Source organism: Podarcis vaucheri (assembly GCF_965113315.1).
Source record: "Podarcis vaucheri genome assembly, chromosome: 6".
Taxonomy (NCBI): Eukaryota; Metazoa; Chordata; class Lepidosauria; order Squamata; family Lacertidae; genus Podarcis; species Podarcis vaucheri.
This window is the reverse complement of record NC_138764.1, coordinates 59564818-59581112: the sequence shown is the minus strand read 5'-3', so window position 1 is coordinate 59581112 and position 16295 is coordinate 59564818. Positions and strand designations below refer to the sequence as shown.

The 16295-nt window shown below is 45.4% G+C and overlaps 1 protein-coding gene across 6 annotated transcripts in view; it reads left to right on the top strand.

Moving 5' to 3' along the window:
- The first annotated feature begins 6158 nt into the window (after positions 1-6158).
- The window catches only part of TEAD3 (TEA domain transcription factor 3), an 86592-nt gene continuing 76455 nt past the window's right edge, over positions 6159-16295 (top strand). For 2 of the 6 annotated variants that reach the window (XM_082228236.1, XM_082228234.1), the window contains exon 1: positions 6160-6451. The gene's annotated coding sequence lies outside the window, so the exon portion shown is untranslated. Of the gene's footprint in view, positions 6452-16295 lie in introns of all 6 variants that reach the window. The other 4 variants (XM_082228238.1, XM_082228235.1, XM_082228233.1 and 1 more) reach the window with 3 other exon arrangements.

Genomic DNA, 16295 nt, shown 5'->3' with positions numbered 1-16295 from the left:
AATGAGAAGGGTGTGCAGGCACACACTGGAGGAGGAGGCAGTGGCCAACAAGCGCAGGAGTTGGACATGCACCACCTCACCTTGCCTTATGGGACCTTTTGATGAAGTGTGAACTTATAAATGTTATCGATCAACCAAGACTGAAAAATGAGAAAACCCATATGTTGTTTTAAAATGATCTAGTGTTGATATTGCTACCTAGGGTTCCAGTCCACTGATGTGAAACTCATGGCCTTCCATATGCTGCTGAATGAGTTTCCATCAAGCCCAGCCAGGTTGGCCCAAAGGTCAAGGATGATGGGAGTTATAGTCCAACCCATGCCTGAAGGGCCATAGTTCCCCTTCTCTGTTACGGTCCATTCTGTCCGTACCTGTTCTTTATTTCAGCCATTCATACACCACTTAATTACAATGGTTTGTAAGTGGCGGACAAGAAGTTCTGTACAATAACCCTTCACACTGACAACAGCTCTGACCTAATTTCTTTTTTTACCTTGTTGTGTCTACATCTCACACCTTATCACTCCCTCTCCTTCGCCCACCCATTGCTGCCTTGCCATCCCTATTTTTGCAAGGGCCTCAAAGGCACTGGCTTCCAAGTTCTCTTTCCTTTCCCTATTTCCCATGAGGGATGGAGAACCTGTGCCCCCCCCCCCAGTTGTTGATAGACTTCAGCTCCTATCACACCCAGCCAGCATGGCCAATGGTCAGGGATGCTGGGAGATGAAGACTGACAGCCCCTGGAGGGCCCCCTCCCTTGATGAAAGGCTTCAACATAAATACCATGTTAGACATGTGGAAACACCATGTTTCCACATACTAAGGTGCATTGAGGGAGCTCAGGTGGCACAATTTCCTTTGCATATAATAACAAAAGTGGTGTCATCAGGGCAGGACTTTGGGGTAGACATCAGCAAAATGAGGGGCCGGGGGGCCTCTATACACAGTTGGGCTGGCTTACCCAGCTGAAGTAAGGGAAGTAATACGCATCACCTTCTAATGCAGGGGACCTCCATTTGACCATGGGACTCCAGAATAAAAAAACACCTAACTGGTTGTTACTCATTTGTTGCATGTGATTTTGAGGTCTTCCCTCAAGCTAGCACTTCTCTTTCTGGGCGATTTGCATTTTCTAGGCATTCAAAGCACACTAATTCACACTTGGGAAAATAGGCGATCCTTTCCCAAATAATGCAGCTGTTGTGTGCAATTGTGACTGCCGTTTAGAATGTAATCTCCCATTCCAAAGGAGCACCTAATGGATCCTGCCTGTTCTATGAAGGGTGATGATGATTGACACAACTCCCCCACCCTGGCCTGTGTCATTTGGGGTCATTTTATTTATTGCTTTAGGGGCCGAGAGCTCCCCTGATGGGCTGTTCCAGGAACATAAATCTAACCGTAAAAACAACAACTGGTGTATGCAACACACCTCCTGCCCCTCACCAGCAGTGCTCTGCTGTTGCATGAACTTCTTCACATTTAGCGTCCTTAAGGCTGTAATACTTCTGCCTCTTCTGAGCCAGAGCACACATTTGCCCTATTAAAATAAAAAGAGGAGGAATTCGCAATTGTCTTTGAAAACGGACTTAAACTGCACAGGGATAGCATATACTGACTGATCAACCTGATGAGTCCTCAGTCCCTAATTTTTACACTGAATCACATAATGATGATAGCAAACTAGAGGGAAAAGAGCAGAGAAATAGTTATTGCTGCCTCCTCCCAGCGTCATCCGACTCTTTTTTTCTTCCCCCTAACCTCTCCTGCCTGCCAGCACCTAGCCTTGCTGTTTCGTCCCCCTCAACTTCTGTATTCCTGATCAGACAGACCTTTGCAGCTTTTAGCCTTGCTCATTCCAGCCCTGAAGGACTCAGTCCCCAAATACATGAAAGACCACCTCTTTCCCTACAGACCATCTCATCTGCTAACAACAACCAACAACCCTCTTGGTTGTTCCACTGCCCTCAGAAGCTCTGGGGGTGGTGGCCTGGGAGACATCTGGCACCTTCACTATATACGGCAGCTTTTGGCGAATACTGAAGATGCACCTCTTTACCCTGGCTTTTGGCATTGATTAGAAAGGTGATTAGGGCATTTTGAACTGACTGCATCATTTATAACAGATCACAGTAAAATGATATAGTTTGGAAACAGATGCAGACAGACTTAGAAATAACTAATCTCAACCTTTTTTTAGTAGGGAGAGGGATCCTTTACTGGCATTACATCATGAATTTTGTCTCTGTGAATTTAAGGGCGTTTTACATCCGGTAAACAGTTTTAAAAAGAAATTATTTGAACTATTCAGGGGAACTAGGGATGCGGGTGGCGCTGTGGTCTAAACCACAGAGCCTAGGGCTTGCCGATCAGAATCCCCGTGACGGGGTGAGCTGCCGTTGCTCAATCCCAGCTCCTGCTCACCTAGCAGTTCGAAAGCACATCAAGTGCAAGTAGATAAATAGGTACCGCTCTGGCGGGAAGGTGAATGGCGTTTCCTTGCTCTGGTTCGCCAGAAGTGGCTTAGTCATGTTGGCCACAAGACCTGGAAGCTGTCTGCAGACAAACACCGGCTCCCTTGGCCTATAGAGTGAGATGAGCGCCGCAACCCCAGAGTCGTCCGCGGCTGGACCTAATGGTCAGGGGTCCCTTTACCTTTATTCAGGGGAAAGTACTTAGTTCTATAGAGTTGTAGTTATTTTTTGACTAGGATATAGCAGCTATATGGAAATATTATTTATAGCATTATTAAATACAGCTCTTTTATTTTATAATTTGGAAATGGAAACAGCTGATCCTGAAAATGCAAGGGAAAAAAGAGCAGCAGCCATTAAGTAAAATGGATCTCTGAAAAGAGCGTTGACCCAAAGCAACATCAAAACCTGTACCTGAAATGTGCCTTTAACCATGCAGTCCTCAGGAGTAAATACTCAGTGGATCTTATTCCAAAATTAAATAGGTAATGGTAAGGTAAGAAAGAGGTAAAGAACCCCTGGACAGTTAAGTCCAGTCAAAGGCGACTATGGGGTTGCGGCGCTCATCTTGTTTTGAGGCCAATCGAGCCAGCATTTGTTCGCAGACAGCTTTCCGGATCATGCGGCCAGCATGACTAAACCGCTTCTGGCACAACAGAACACCGTAACGGAAACCAGAGCGCAAGGAAGCGCCGTTTACCTTCTCACCTCAGCAGTACCTATTTATCTACTTGCATTGGGATGCTTTCGAACTGCTAGGTTGGCAGGAGCTAGGACAGAACAATGGGAGCTTACCCCGTTGCAGGGATTCGAACCCCCAACCTTCCGATCGGCAAGCCCAAGAGGCTCAGTGGTTTAGACCATAGCACCACCCATGTCCTAAATGGGTAATGGGTTGAAGTTTAAAAGGAGATGATCCGTGAGTGACAGGGGCCTGGAGCAGACAACTTTTTAAAGCCTCTATCTAACCAGTGACTGTTACTAATGGGGCGTTCAAACACAACACCCACCCATGCAATCATCACATGCATGAAGGGCAGAGGAATGTACATGCTGGCCATGCCCCCCCCATCCCAGTGTAATCAGTGGCTTCACATTTGGTGTTAGTGTGAAGGACCCCAGGTGCAAACAGAACTACCTGCATGAAGCAGCCCTTACATATGCATGCATATGTGCAGCTGCCATGGGTCTGGACCAGTTAGTATGGCAGTGTGGTATGACCAGTGGGTGTGATCCTGCTGCCCCTCATGTGGGGTGCTAAGTGAGCACACCTTAGATCATTGTACAAGTTCCACATGTTGACTGTGCATCCTTTATCCTTAATCTATTACTCATCAATATCACTGAGGTGACTCTTAACTAGGGGAAGGCCTCTGAACCGGTAGGAGATGGGGAAGATGTCCTATATAAATCTCCATTTGTGATCTCTGCCCCTGAAGAGGTCTGAGTAGCATTGCAAGGAAGGGTCCTGTTCCAAGAGCTAGAAACATAACATAAGCAAAAGAGACGCCTCTCCAAGCAAACTGAATTTCAAAAGTGGAAGATAAGCAGAGATGTTTTATTATGTTTTTATGTATGTTGGAAGCTGGCCAAAGTGGTTGGGGCAACCCAGTCAGATGGGGAGGGGGGCTATAAATAGTAGAATTATTATTATTATTGACCAGAACACCCATATTTTCATAGGAGAAATGTTGGAGGGTATGCGTTTGATCTACTTCTTATGGAGCAGGTGGGAAGAATACTAGCATTAGTTGCTTGCCTTTCCTTCTGCCTCCACAAATAAAAGGACTTGTAGGGGAAAGACAAATTGTTTTTGTTTATAAAAGTTGGTCGTTCAGGGGAAGCGGTTTGCAATATTCCCGAGGGATGCGTCCAGGCTCCAGTCAGCTATGGCCTTCCATAGAACTCATCAATGGGTTTTATGAAGCGATGTGTCAAGGAAGCGGGGGGATGCATTGGCTAGATGCATTTCGGGCTGAGGGTCTGGAAAGGAGAATGGGCAGAGGTGTGCAAGGAGAGCGCAGGAGACTCTGGGACACTTGAGGGTGGAAAGATCACGGGCTGGGAAGTAATGAGAAACACGGACAAAAAAGCAAGGTGGCGACACCTCTTTTTCGTGCTCAAATGCAGTACTTCAAAAGCGACTCTTCCAAGCACGACTGTTCTCCAGAATCCTTATAAAATGCCCCATTCAACCGATTGCATTTGCACGCGTCCCGCAAATTCCGCATCGCTTCCTAAGCCTCTGCGTTTTATAACCCGCGTTTTTTCGCTCGTTTGAAAAAAGGCCGGGCGGCCGCTGAAGCAGGAGCGCGCGCGCGAGGAGATTTTGTTTCCCCCTCCACCCCACCCCATGTCGGATCCGTTTCCTGCAGCCCGCCCCTTGGCGAAGAGAGGAAGAAAATAAGATTTGAAAAGTCTGACCGACTTCCTCTATTGCCGACTGCGGCTTGGTCGGTTTGCAATCGAGCGGTTCCGAGGGAGCGGCGTCCTTTGCGCCCCGTGACCCCTAGGAGTCGCTGCAGCGGGAGGCTCGGCGGAGGAGCCGCCATGGCCGGCTGGGGAAGCGAGAAGGCCGCTCCTCCGCCCGTGACGTCAGCAGCCGAGCGCTGAGGCTGAGATTTCAGGGCAGGAGGGGCTGCTGGTCGGAGATCCGGCAACGCGCCTCCTCCAGCGGAGGGCGACTCCCAGTGCAGCCGGGCCTCCGCCCGCCCCCGACGCAGGCGGGCGGGTCGCTTAGCCCCCCTGCACTCTCCCTGCCACTCCTTGCCCGGGGCTGAAGGAGAGACGAGGCGGTCGCCACCCGCCCAACCTGTTCGCAGACAGGTTCTGCCTGCCCAGGGCGACCTCCGCGCTCAGGCGTTCCTCTGGGCTGCGCCTGGGAGAGGGGGCAGGCGGGCGCCCCCACAACTGCAGCTCATCCCTTCTGGAAAAGTTGCTGTTAGCTACCCCAAAGAGACCATTCATCCCACGGCTTCCTCTCACGCAAGAGTAAAAACAAAACCAAGTTCTCCAAACCTGCAGCCTCCAAATCCCATGCATGCTAACAAGGAAAGCAAACTCGCCTTGGAGTGCTGCGCAAATGCGCCTGTTGCTACATTCAAAAGTAGGCCTAGATCTCCCGTTTTTTAAAAAGTACATTTTAGAGCCGAGCCTCCCTGCAAGGAACTCGGTCCTGAGTGTGTATAGTGTAGGTTGCTCTCTCTCCACTCCCCACCCCGCCGTCCCGCATCCCAACATTTGTTTGTGTCAGTCTGAAGGGTCACACGCTGAACTTCCTAGCGAAGGCGGGATTTGAACCTGGAGCTTCGCGGCTGAAGTCAAATGCTCTGTCTCAAGCCATGCATTACTCCCTCAAGGGAAGAAAGATAACTTTGGGGCCCCATTCAACATTTGACCACGAAGTCCACTCCGCCTTATGTACCCACCGGACATGATTCCCCCTTGCAAACAGACTCCCCCCCCCACTCTTTATTAGAAGAAGGTGGTTGGCCCTAATGATCCAGCCTTTTCCAGTAAACGCATCCAGTTTCCTCCCAGCCTCCCTCCCGTCCTGCCTCCGGCAGAAAAACTCCCCCCCCCCCCGAGAAAGAGAAGGCGCGGGGTGGGGGGACGACCCTCTTCCTCAGGTCTCCTCCCCCAGAGATGGTCGCGGGAGGAGGAGGAGGCTGTCCATCGGCGAGAAGGGCGGGGGCTGGCGGCTCCTGCTCTCCTTCCTTCCCTCCCTCCTTCTTTCTCTCCCTTTCCAAGTTTCTGCTCCTCCCTCCTTCGCACAAACTTTCCCGTCGCTCTTGCTCGGCGCCCGGCTAGAGCTCCTTTCGGTGCGCGGCGGATTCCTCAGCCAGCCAGCCAGCCGCGCCTCCCCCCCCTTCCTGCTGCCCTGTCACCTTCTCCCCCCACCTCACCCAAACGATCCAGAGCCTCAAGCGGCTGCACCGGCGGGACCACCACCCACCCTTCCCCGGACGGAGCACGGAGTAAGTAAGCAAGCAAGCGGGCGGACGAGCGCTCCCATCCCGGCCTTGGAAACTCTCCGGGAGAGGAAGGAGAGGATTCGTCTCCATTGCGCCCCCCTTTTCCCACACAGATGTCCCGGGCTGCGGGGGGAGTTTCCCCGCCCCCTGCCCCTTCCCATATTTATCCACCCCCAGACCCAAACCGTGACCCCCCCTCTCTCCCGCCCATGGAATTGGTCACGCTAGGAAGAGAAAAGTTGAAGGGGGGGAGCCCGTTTTCTTTTTACCCCCTTGCCCCCCCCCCGGGTTTCAGCCATGCCTTGTTGCGGTTTTCCTCTGGGAAGGAACATTGTATCCACCAGTTTGTGTCTATGGAGCCTGTCTTGGGCTGCTACTCTTTCCTTGGGGGCAAGTTTCCCTGCTCTCAGAGCTCGCTTTGCTGGGAGCTCCAAACCCTTAAAAGAAAAAAGAAAAACAACAAATCCTTCACTGTCCTTTTGGGGGTACACTCAGAGATGCCTGACGTCGAGTCATGGTTCCTGCTCCGTTTCAAGTTTTGAAGTCCGTGGCCTGTAACAGAGCTGGATTAATTTCCTCCTTATATATAGTTATGCTTTGTCCGTCCCAGTTGGTTGTAATCAGAGCCTGTCCGTCTGCCAAAAGGGCTTTCGTGTGTATGATCCAGACTGTATATTGATAACTAGAATGGAGCATATATCTCTGTATAAAAATAGGTTATATAATCTTTCTGGTCTCTCGGGTATCATAGTGTTGCTCTTACGGATGTTGTGAGTTTTTAAAAATCTTATAATATTCATATTATTTATTAACATCCAAGAGGAAGTCTTTTGAAGAAGGATTTGTGCCTGTATCTATTGCCAGCTTGAACCTAGGCCATAGGGCCGCTGTGTTGACAACTCATGGATTGCACAAACACATTTCCTCAATTAATTACCTTTGTGTGTGTTATGTGCGTAATGCTGTGTTTCTCGCTTGTTGGTCACGTGCGTAAAAACAAATGCTTTGGTAGATTCGTTGTATGTGTAGATTTATGTTGTATTGCGGAAAGTTACATTTGGAAGTTTATAGTACTGATGTGTGTGAGAGAGAGAAAGAGAGAAGGGGAGGGTGGGGAGAAGGACAAGAGCAATTTAACTGGGGAGCGGGGAAGGGAGAGGATATGACAACTGTGTTAATATTGAAAACCCAAGATGGGATGGGCTTGACCAGTGTGTTAAATATCCACCCTATATCAGTCATAACAGGGGATCCAGTTCTGACTGATTAGTTCTGGGCAGCTGACCTACAGTGTTAATGGTTTAACAAAGAAATAGGGAAGCTGTGAGATCAGAGGGCAAAGAACTAAAAAGAGAGGTCTCTTGAGGGTTTCCTATTGTCTGTCATAATCCATGGTATTTTGGTTGTTGCACCAGGGCAGGCGGACTGTGTCAGGCCCTTTCTCCCTTCCATTTAATAGTTTTCTCAGTGGCTGCAATGTATTGGAGGCTGCCGCTTGCCTGTTCTTTGTAGAGTTCTTATGGATGTGCAGGAGAACATTAATGAGGGAAACTGGAGAGTTTCTTCTAGGTCATATACATAGCCTCTTGTGAATAAGGCAAAGCATTATTGAGGAGCTCTTGTATATGGGACTTCTAAGAGGAAGGCACTTTGTACTCCAGGCCACTTTCTGATGGTGAGGCCTTGCAGGCAGGTTGCTGTTTGGTCATGGCTCTGCAGGGCTGGATGTATGGTTGGTCCTGCAGGCCTAGACATGCAAGAGCACCGTTCAAGGGAATAGCTATCTCGAAAACAGCACCTGGGTTGCACTGTATGCTACTGCATGAAATATAACCTCCCAAATAAAGACATGCTGCTTTGGGGAAATTGTTCCACCATTGTCTTTAAAGCTGTTTAAGCTGTGAAGTTTGTGCCATGATGAAACATAAAGATAATAGGGCTTTTACTTGCTTTTAGGTATGGGGTAGGCACTTACCTGTCCTGGGAAACTGAGGCAAGGGATTGTGGGCAAGGTTTCAACTTTCCCATGGTGATTGTGAACAAGACATACAACCAAGTATAATTGCATGTACCCCAATGTCCTCACAAATCAGTACAAATTTCCTATGGGTATACTCAAACAGTATACACACTTATCTGGGAGTAAGCCCCACTGAAAACAACAGGAATTTCTTCTGAATAAACGTATTTAGGATTATGCTGTAATATATTGATTTGAGTGAGTGCTTAATAATTGCAATCACAGTTCCAGCGGATATCCTCCAAATGTTTACTAGTAAACTTGGAGTGATATATTTCATTTCCAGAAAGCCATTAGGCTGCTGTGTTGTTCTAGAAATATTATGGTTTATTATTATGTATTTGTATTATGGAAGCAGAAAAGAGCTATTCTCAGTTTTTACTGGATATCACCCACCCCAAACCTCCTAAGAACAAGTTTGAAGTTCCCTCCCTTTTGTTTCAAAGTAATTACATTTAGCACCAACAACTGCTGTGTGCTGCCTTTGTAGCCCTGCTCTTCAACCTTAGAAGTGTCTGTATATTAACATGCAAGGCAAGATGGTGATTATTGGGTCATTTATAGCTTCTCCATACTTTCTTATTTATATAAGGCTGAAGGTCTAGTCATAAAAGGTCAGTTGGAGACTTCATAATGATATGCATGCCTGTGGGTCTCTGTGTCTCCAGAAATGTTCTCTTTATGGAGGGTTAACACTGGTGTTGAAACTACGTATGTGTCGTGGGGATCTGAAATCCACTGACTTCGCACATTAGCAAGTTTCAAATCCAATTTTGAACCTGAAGAAGTGACTGTAAATCTTACTAAACTTAAGCCCAAACTTCCTACCTTTTGGTAAGAAAACAAACTTTTCAAGCTGTGAAATTCTTGGATGTGAAACCATAATTTCACTACACCATTTTAATTTTGCAGACATATTGGCTTTCATATTATAAGATTTATAGCTTCGGTTAGAAAGTTTTTACATTATTTTACTCAACACATGATTAAAAGTATTGCTTAAACTTGGAAGTTAAAACACATTAAAATGGTACTGTAGACAAGTTGCTGTATATTTTGATAGGTGATAGTTGGTGTTTGGTAGTTTACATGCCCGCTGCAACCATTTAAAACTTATTTCCACTTTATTAATATTCCTGTTACAGAAAGGGAGTCAAATAGCTGCTAGCTTTAATATTTTCAAAGGCAGAATACTTGTTGTCTCTCTCCTGCAGAAGAGCAACAAGCTGTAAACCAAAGTACAAATCTTAGTTACAGCTTGTGGTTTGTTTACAGTGAGACAAACCATGAGTCCCTGTTCAGACAATGTGCTAAGCCAAATCATGACTTAGTTTACACAGTGCATCAGAGGAGGAGGAGGAGGAGGAGGAGCAAAGCGACTGGTTTCTTTGGCAGCCTACATGCTCATGCTAAACCTACTTTCAGGCAGATGTAGGGTTTTGGTCTTAAGCATCCCCAAATGTAAGACACAACCAAATGTAAGACACAACCATTTTAAACTGCCAGGGACCGTGTGTTTTTTGCCTAGAAGTCTGACTTCAAACTGAGCTAGAAGTAATGGCAATTGTTTAACATTTTGTGAAACAAGTTTGACAGCTCTTGGTCCAATTTCCTTGTGAGACCTGTGCTTGTCTTATAGAAACCACCAGTCCTATTGACAGTAACCGACCATCCCTAATTGCACTTTCAGTAGAGAGCAGAGACTGGATGTGCCAAGGATCTGGAGTCTTCTCCCCTACTTTTGCTGTGTTTGGGAATACTGTATAGACATGTCAGATGAGAGCTTTCCCCTCTTGCTGTTATCTGGCTTGCTTCATATGAGCAAACTCTTGAGTGGGATGCATGGTGAAGTGATCCTACTTGGATGTGATTCATAGAGTGCTGGTTACTAGGTCCTTTCACAGTCTCATTGTAATAACACAGGTCAGAAAAGGCCATGTGCAGATTTGTTCTTCAATGTCTACAATATGAAATACTTGGTGTTCCTTTGTGGCAGGGGTTTGCGGACCTGTGACCCTGCAGGTGTTTGTTTGTTTGTTTATAAAAATATTTATAGATCACTATTTCATTAAAAAAATCAATGTGGTTTACAATAAAAAATATTTAAGACCAGAAAGTATTTTCTTTAATCATACTACTAGCCTGAGATTTGGGGCCATTATGGCTCCCCTTGCCCGCAGCATAAACTTACCAAATGCATATTCCATATTTTAGGTGCATCGTTCATATAATCTAATTCCATGTGTATCTGTGTTACCTTGGACCAGAAGAAATGCTGAGTTCACTGGACCTTAATCAGGGATGCTGAACAGTGATAGGCCTAGATATCGGAGGCAGGTATAGGGCTACCAATGGACTAGAAAAAAAACTAGTATTTATCTGCTATATAGGCAAAGTGTAAGGGTAGGCGTCAATAAAAATTAAACAAGAGATTGCCCTCATATTCTGCTTGTGGACTTCCCACAGACATCTGATTGACCACTGTGAAACCAGGATGCTAGTCTAGATGGGCTTTTGGTCTGATCCAGCAGAGTTCTTATGTCAGATTGATTTGCAGACATTAACAGGTGACACTTTTCATAGCATGGAGATAAGCACGTTGCTTGCTCATGTCTACAAGCCATATTACACAAGAGCCAGGACCAGTGAAAAGGTGTGCAACCTTTTCCTGTAATTGACTGGCATGTATGATGTTTATTATGCAAAAATATATATATTGTAATCCATTGAATTGAATAATTCAAATAAAATAATGTGTTTTGAAAAGTGGCTAACCTTAGGCAAGTAAGGCCATTTAATCTACAGTCTGAATAGTTAACGTTTCTCTAGAAACAGCATCATTGGACGCAGGTGAGTACATTTGGAAGAATTCGGTTTATGCTTGAGAATGCACCAAGGATGGGGAACTTTTTTGAGCCAGCTTTGACTAGTGAGTGGGACAGTTCATATATCAACCTCTTGATTGGCCCATAGCCTGGATATTCTTCATGCCTGGTCTACATTGACTGATAGCAGCTCTCCAGGATTTCAAACAGGGGGTCTGCCAGCCTTACTTAGAGATGCCAGGGATTGAATTTGGGACCTGCTACATACAACACGGGACGCGGGTGGCACTGTGGGTTAAACCACAGAGCCTAGGACTTGCTGATCAGAAGGTCGGCGGTTCCAATCCCCGCGACGGGGTGAGCTCCCGTTGCTCGGTCCCTGCTCCTGCCAACCTAGCAGTTCGAAAGTACGTCAAAGTGCAAGTAGATAAATAGGTACCACTCCGGCGGGAAGGTAAACGGCGTTTCCGTGCACTGCTCTGGTTCGCCAGAAGCGGCTTAGTCATGCTGGCCACATGACCCGGAAGCTGTACGCCGGCTCCCTCGGCCAGTAAAGCGAGATGAGTGCCGCAACCCCAGAGTCTGTCACGACTGGACCTAATGGTCAGGGGTCCCTTTACCTTTACCTTTACATACAACACAGATACTCTGTCACTGAGCTGTGGCCTGTGGTGCTGGGAGCACTCTAGTTTTCTAACTCTGTTGAGTGGGGACAAAGACATTTGACTCTTTTTCCTGTCAAAATGATTGAAAGCACTCACATATGTCATCTACCTTCTGCAGTAATGGACCATGGTGTAACTGTTAGGATTTTGGAGGGGCGTTTGAAGAACCCTTCTGCATCAGCCCCAAGGCCTTTATAGTCCAGCATTTTGTTCCCACTGTGGCCAACCAGATGTCTATGGGAAACCTGCAAGCAGTTCCTGCATGCACTCAAGATGGTCAGCCTTATAATTTAAGACTCACCTCGTTACCCACGGCAAGCCATTGTTGCCCTTAAGTTAAAAAGAGAAAACGCTCCCAAGGCAGCTGAGAACCTCAACAATAAACAATATTAAGAGCCAGGCTTAATTTGGCATGTGCACCAGAGGTTCCCTATGTCTGCAGTATGATGCGCAATCTTAAACAGCCTTGTGCTATCAAATGAGGGGCACTGTAGGATGAGAGAAATTAGATAAACATGGTGAAATATCTAGTAGTTTGAGCTTTGTGCATTTACTCAGAAGTAAGTCCTGTGAAATGCGATGGGTAAGTCTGATGATATTGCCTCCTAATGGTGTAACACTGGGCAACAGAATAAATGTTATGAGTAAATGTTGTGCAGGGATGTAGTATGAAGGAAAATAAATTACTGTTGTTGCTATCTGGAGATCCCAGGCTCTTCAACCAAAATTTATAGGTTTGTTTGTTTGTTAATTGTTTGTTACTACTACTACTACTCATACTACAACTACTACTTTATTATTTATACCCAGCCCATTTGGCTGGGTTTCCCCAGCCACTGTGGGTGGCTTACAGCATATATAAAAACATAATAAAACATCAAATGTTAAAAACTTCCCGATACAGGGCTGCCTCCAGAGGTCTTCTAAAATTTGTGTAGTTTTTTATCTCCTTGACATCTGAACGGAGGGCATTCCACAGGGAGGGTGCTATTGCTGAGAAGGTCCTTTGCCTTATGACATTTGTATGCTATCCAGTAAGACAAAGTTTTGCACAACATCAAATGATTAAGTAAAAAACCACTTTAATACAAAGGAAAAGACGAAACCATTAAAGGGCAGAAACTACATAAATACAACAGAACAGAACTCATCATCCGATTAGAAATGGGTTAAAAAACTAGATCCAGATTACCAAAGTTACTTAAAAGGTTCGGGTGAACATAAAGGCCTACAACTGGTGGTGAAAATACCACAAATCTGGTGCTAAAAAAGCTTCCCTGGGAAGATTCTGTAATTAGAGATAGAGAAAACTTTTATTATTTATACCTTACCCATCTGGCTGGGTTGCCTCAGCTCCTCTGGGCTGGAAAAAGGCCCTCTCTCTGGTGATTGCAGGTCTCACTTCATTTGCAGTGGCACCTGGAGTAGAGCTTTTGAAGTTTTGGTGGATGCATATAGGAGGTGATGGTCTTACAGTTAGCCTGGTCCCAAGGTGTTGGGGGCTTTGAAGGTAAAAGCCAGCACTTTAAATTGGACTCAGAAGCTGACAGGGGGCCAGTTTAGCTGACAAGGCACAGGTGTAATACAGTCAAGGCAGTCCAGTCCCTGTTAATGATCTTGTGGCCATGTTCTGGACGAACTGCATTTTTAAAGACAGCACTGTGTTGCAGTAACTTATGAACAGGGTTACAAGAGTATGGGTAATTTTGGCCAAGTGATCTCCCTCCAGGTATGGCCACAGTTGGATATAAACTGAAACTGCTGAGATTACTGGAGCCTCTAATGGCAATGTTGGATTAATAAGTACCTACATACTATGAGCCTGATCCTTTGGGAAGAGTGTGACTCCATCTAGAGCAAGCTGAACACCATTCACCACCAGCCAACAATACCTCCATCTTGTCTGGATCCAGTTGACCTTCATTTAGTCCATTACCATGCTTAAACACTAGTTCTGGAGAACCACAGCCCCACCTGTCTGATGAGAACTAGAGATAAAGCTGGGTATCAGCAGTGTATGGGTGACGCTTCAGACAAGATCTCCTGATGACCACTCCCAGTAGTTTTGCGTAGATGTTAAACATTATGGGAGGACAAGTTGAACTCTGTGGAACCCCAGCACTCTCCAGTGAAAATAATTAAGGGAAAATATTTGAAGTGAATTTTTGACTTCTCTCTCTCTCTCTTTTTAAAAAAAGCAGCACTGAATTAAGACTAGGATTTTCATGAACACCTGGCAGTAATCTAAATCCACCCCCATACAAGTCATTGGTGAAGTTCAGCTAGGTGATGTCAGTGCTAAGTTATTTAGATTTTCCTCCTTTGGGTGACATGAACAGGATGCTCTACTGGGTCATGTTTTTAATCCAGATCTCCAGAATACATATCTACTTACTGCCACATTGGGCCACAAACACTGCTTGTATGTGACACAGGTCATTATAACTTTAGGTCTCTGCCGAAGCATCCTAGAACATGATTAAAACACTTACAAATGTTATATAATAATAATAATAATAATAATAATAATAATAATAATAATAGAAAAACTCCAATAACAACAAAGGCTGAAACAGTTAAAATAGGTTAATCAGTTAAAATAGTTTAATTTATTCAGAAGGTGTCTTAAATTACTTGGGCAGCAGCTTTAGATATACCATAGATATAGCAAATGTTTTCAGGAGGTATGCCCCATATGACACATGTTACAACATGTGTATGTAATCTAAAAACAGGACTATTGTGTTCTTATGCAAAGTTAAGCAGGTTAAATCCGTCGATAAAGATTCCTCTTGTTGTGTGATATTGCTTGTAAGATATTAATGGTGGGCGGGAACATACTAGGCAGTGTTTATGTTTGCCTGTGCATAGATCAGTCTTCGCCATCCTGGTATCTTCCATATGTTTTGGCATACAACTCCCATCAAGGGAAGTTGCAGCCCAAAACAACCAAGGGTGTTTGGAGGGCACCAAGTTGGGCAAGTCGGTCCTAGACAATGGACTAGTTTGGATATAACACAAACCATAATTTAGTGTTGTGAGAACGAGCCTTCCCCAGGGCTCATGCACCTCCCTCCAGTGCGGCCCCAAAGAGGAGTTTGGAAGCTTTCATTTCTGTTTTAGATTAACTGCAGCTTCCTGCATTGTCTAAACCTGCAAAAACGGTGGTTATCTTAACAATGGTGAGTTGAAACAAGCCCACTTCAAACCATAACTTATGTAGCTGGCTTCTTTTTACTACTCATAGTTAACCCTCACAGCAGTTTAGGGTTCAGACAAGACATTAAACTGCTGTTAATGTGAAATTGAAAAGAACAGGGAGTGTGAGAACTTGAGGCAATGCTTCTTCTTTTTGTGTCTGAATGCAACCATTGATGTTAACCATTTTGCCACCCGTGGTAGAGTGGTGGAAGGAATATTTTCTTTTAAACTTGCTTACAGTGGTACCTCGGGTTAAGTACTTAATTTGCTCCGGAGGTCCATTCTTAACCTGAAACTGTTCTTAACCTGAAGCACCACTTTAGCTAATGGGGCCTCCTGCTGCTGCCACACCGCCGGAGCACAATTTCTGTTCTCATCCTGAAGCAAAGTTCTTAACCCGAGGTAATATTTCTGGGTTAGCGGAGTCTGTAACCTTAAGCGTATGTAACCCAAGGTACCACTGTATATGGATTTTACCATGTGGTGTTATGCATTTTGTTTTAAACTTGCTTAAATGGATTTTACCATATGGCGTTATGCATTTTTTATTGTAAATCACTTTGATATTAATCATTGCAATGCTTTAAATTTGGTGAATGTCATGTAGCACAACTATCATCTTTGTCTGTATCATCCAACACTAAGAGACTAGCCATGTAATTTAAAAAATGATGATACTGCAATCCATTCCTTGTTGTCAATCTGATTAAACTTTCTGAGGTTGAAAATATTTCCCCAAACTCAAGGGACCCAGTTGCTATTTCCATAAATTTACCTCTTCCAAGAAAAAACAGGTTTTGATACCAACCCTCACATGTTTCCAGTGGTGTATTTAAACATCCGCCTGGTAGCCATAGGTGACAAAGAGCTGCAAACATGCACGTGAGCATGGATGGATGGAAGATGGATGGAGCGCGTCATCCCTCTGTGACCAGCACAGAAACCTAAGAGGAGTACTCATGGAGCACCCACATGGAAGTGGGCTCCTGTTGCAGGGGGGACAGAGCCCTTAATGGCTTAATCCCTCCTCAGCAAGCCTCCAGCCTCTATTTAATCTGGAGAAAGGCTCCATAGCTCAAGTCTGAGGTTCATTCTCTAGCATCTTCAGGAATGTCTGGGGAAGACTTCTGCCTGAA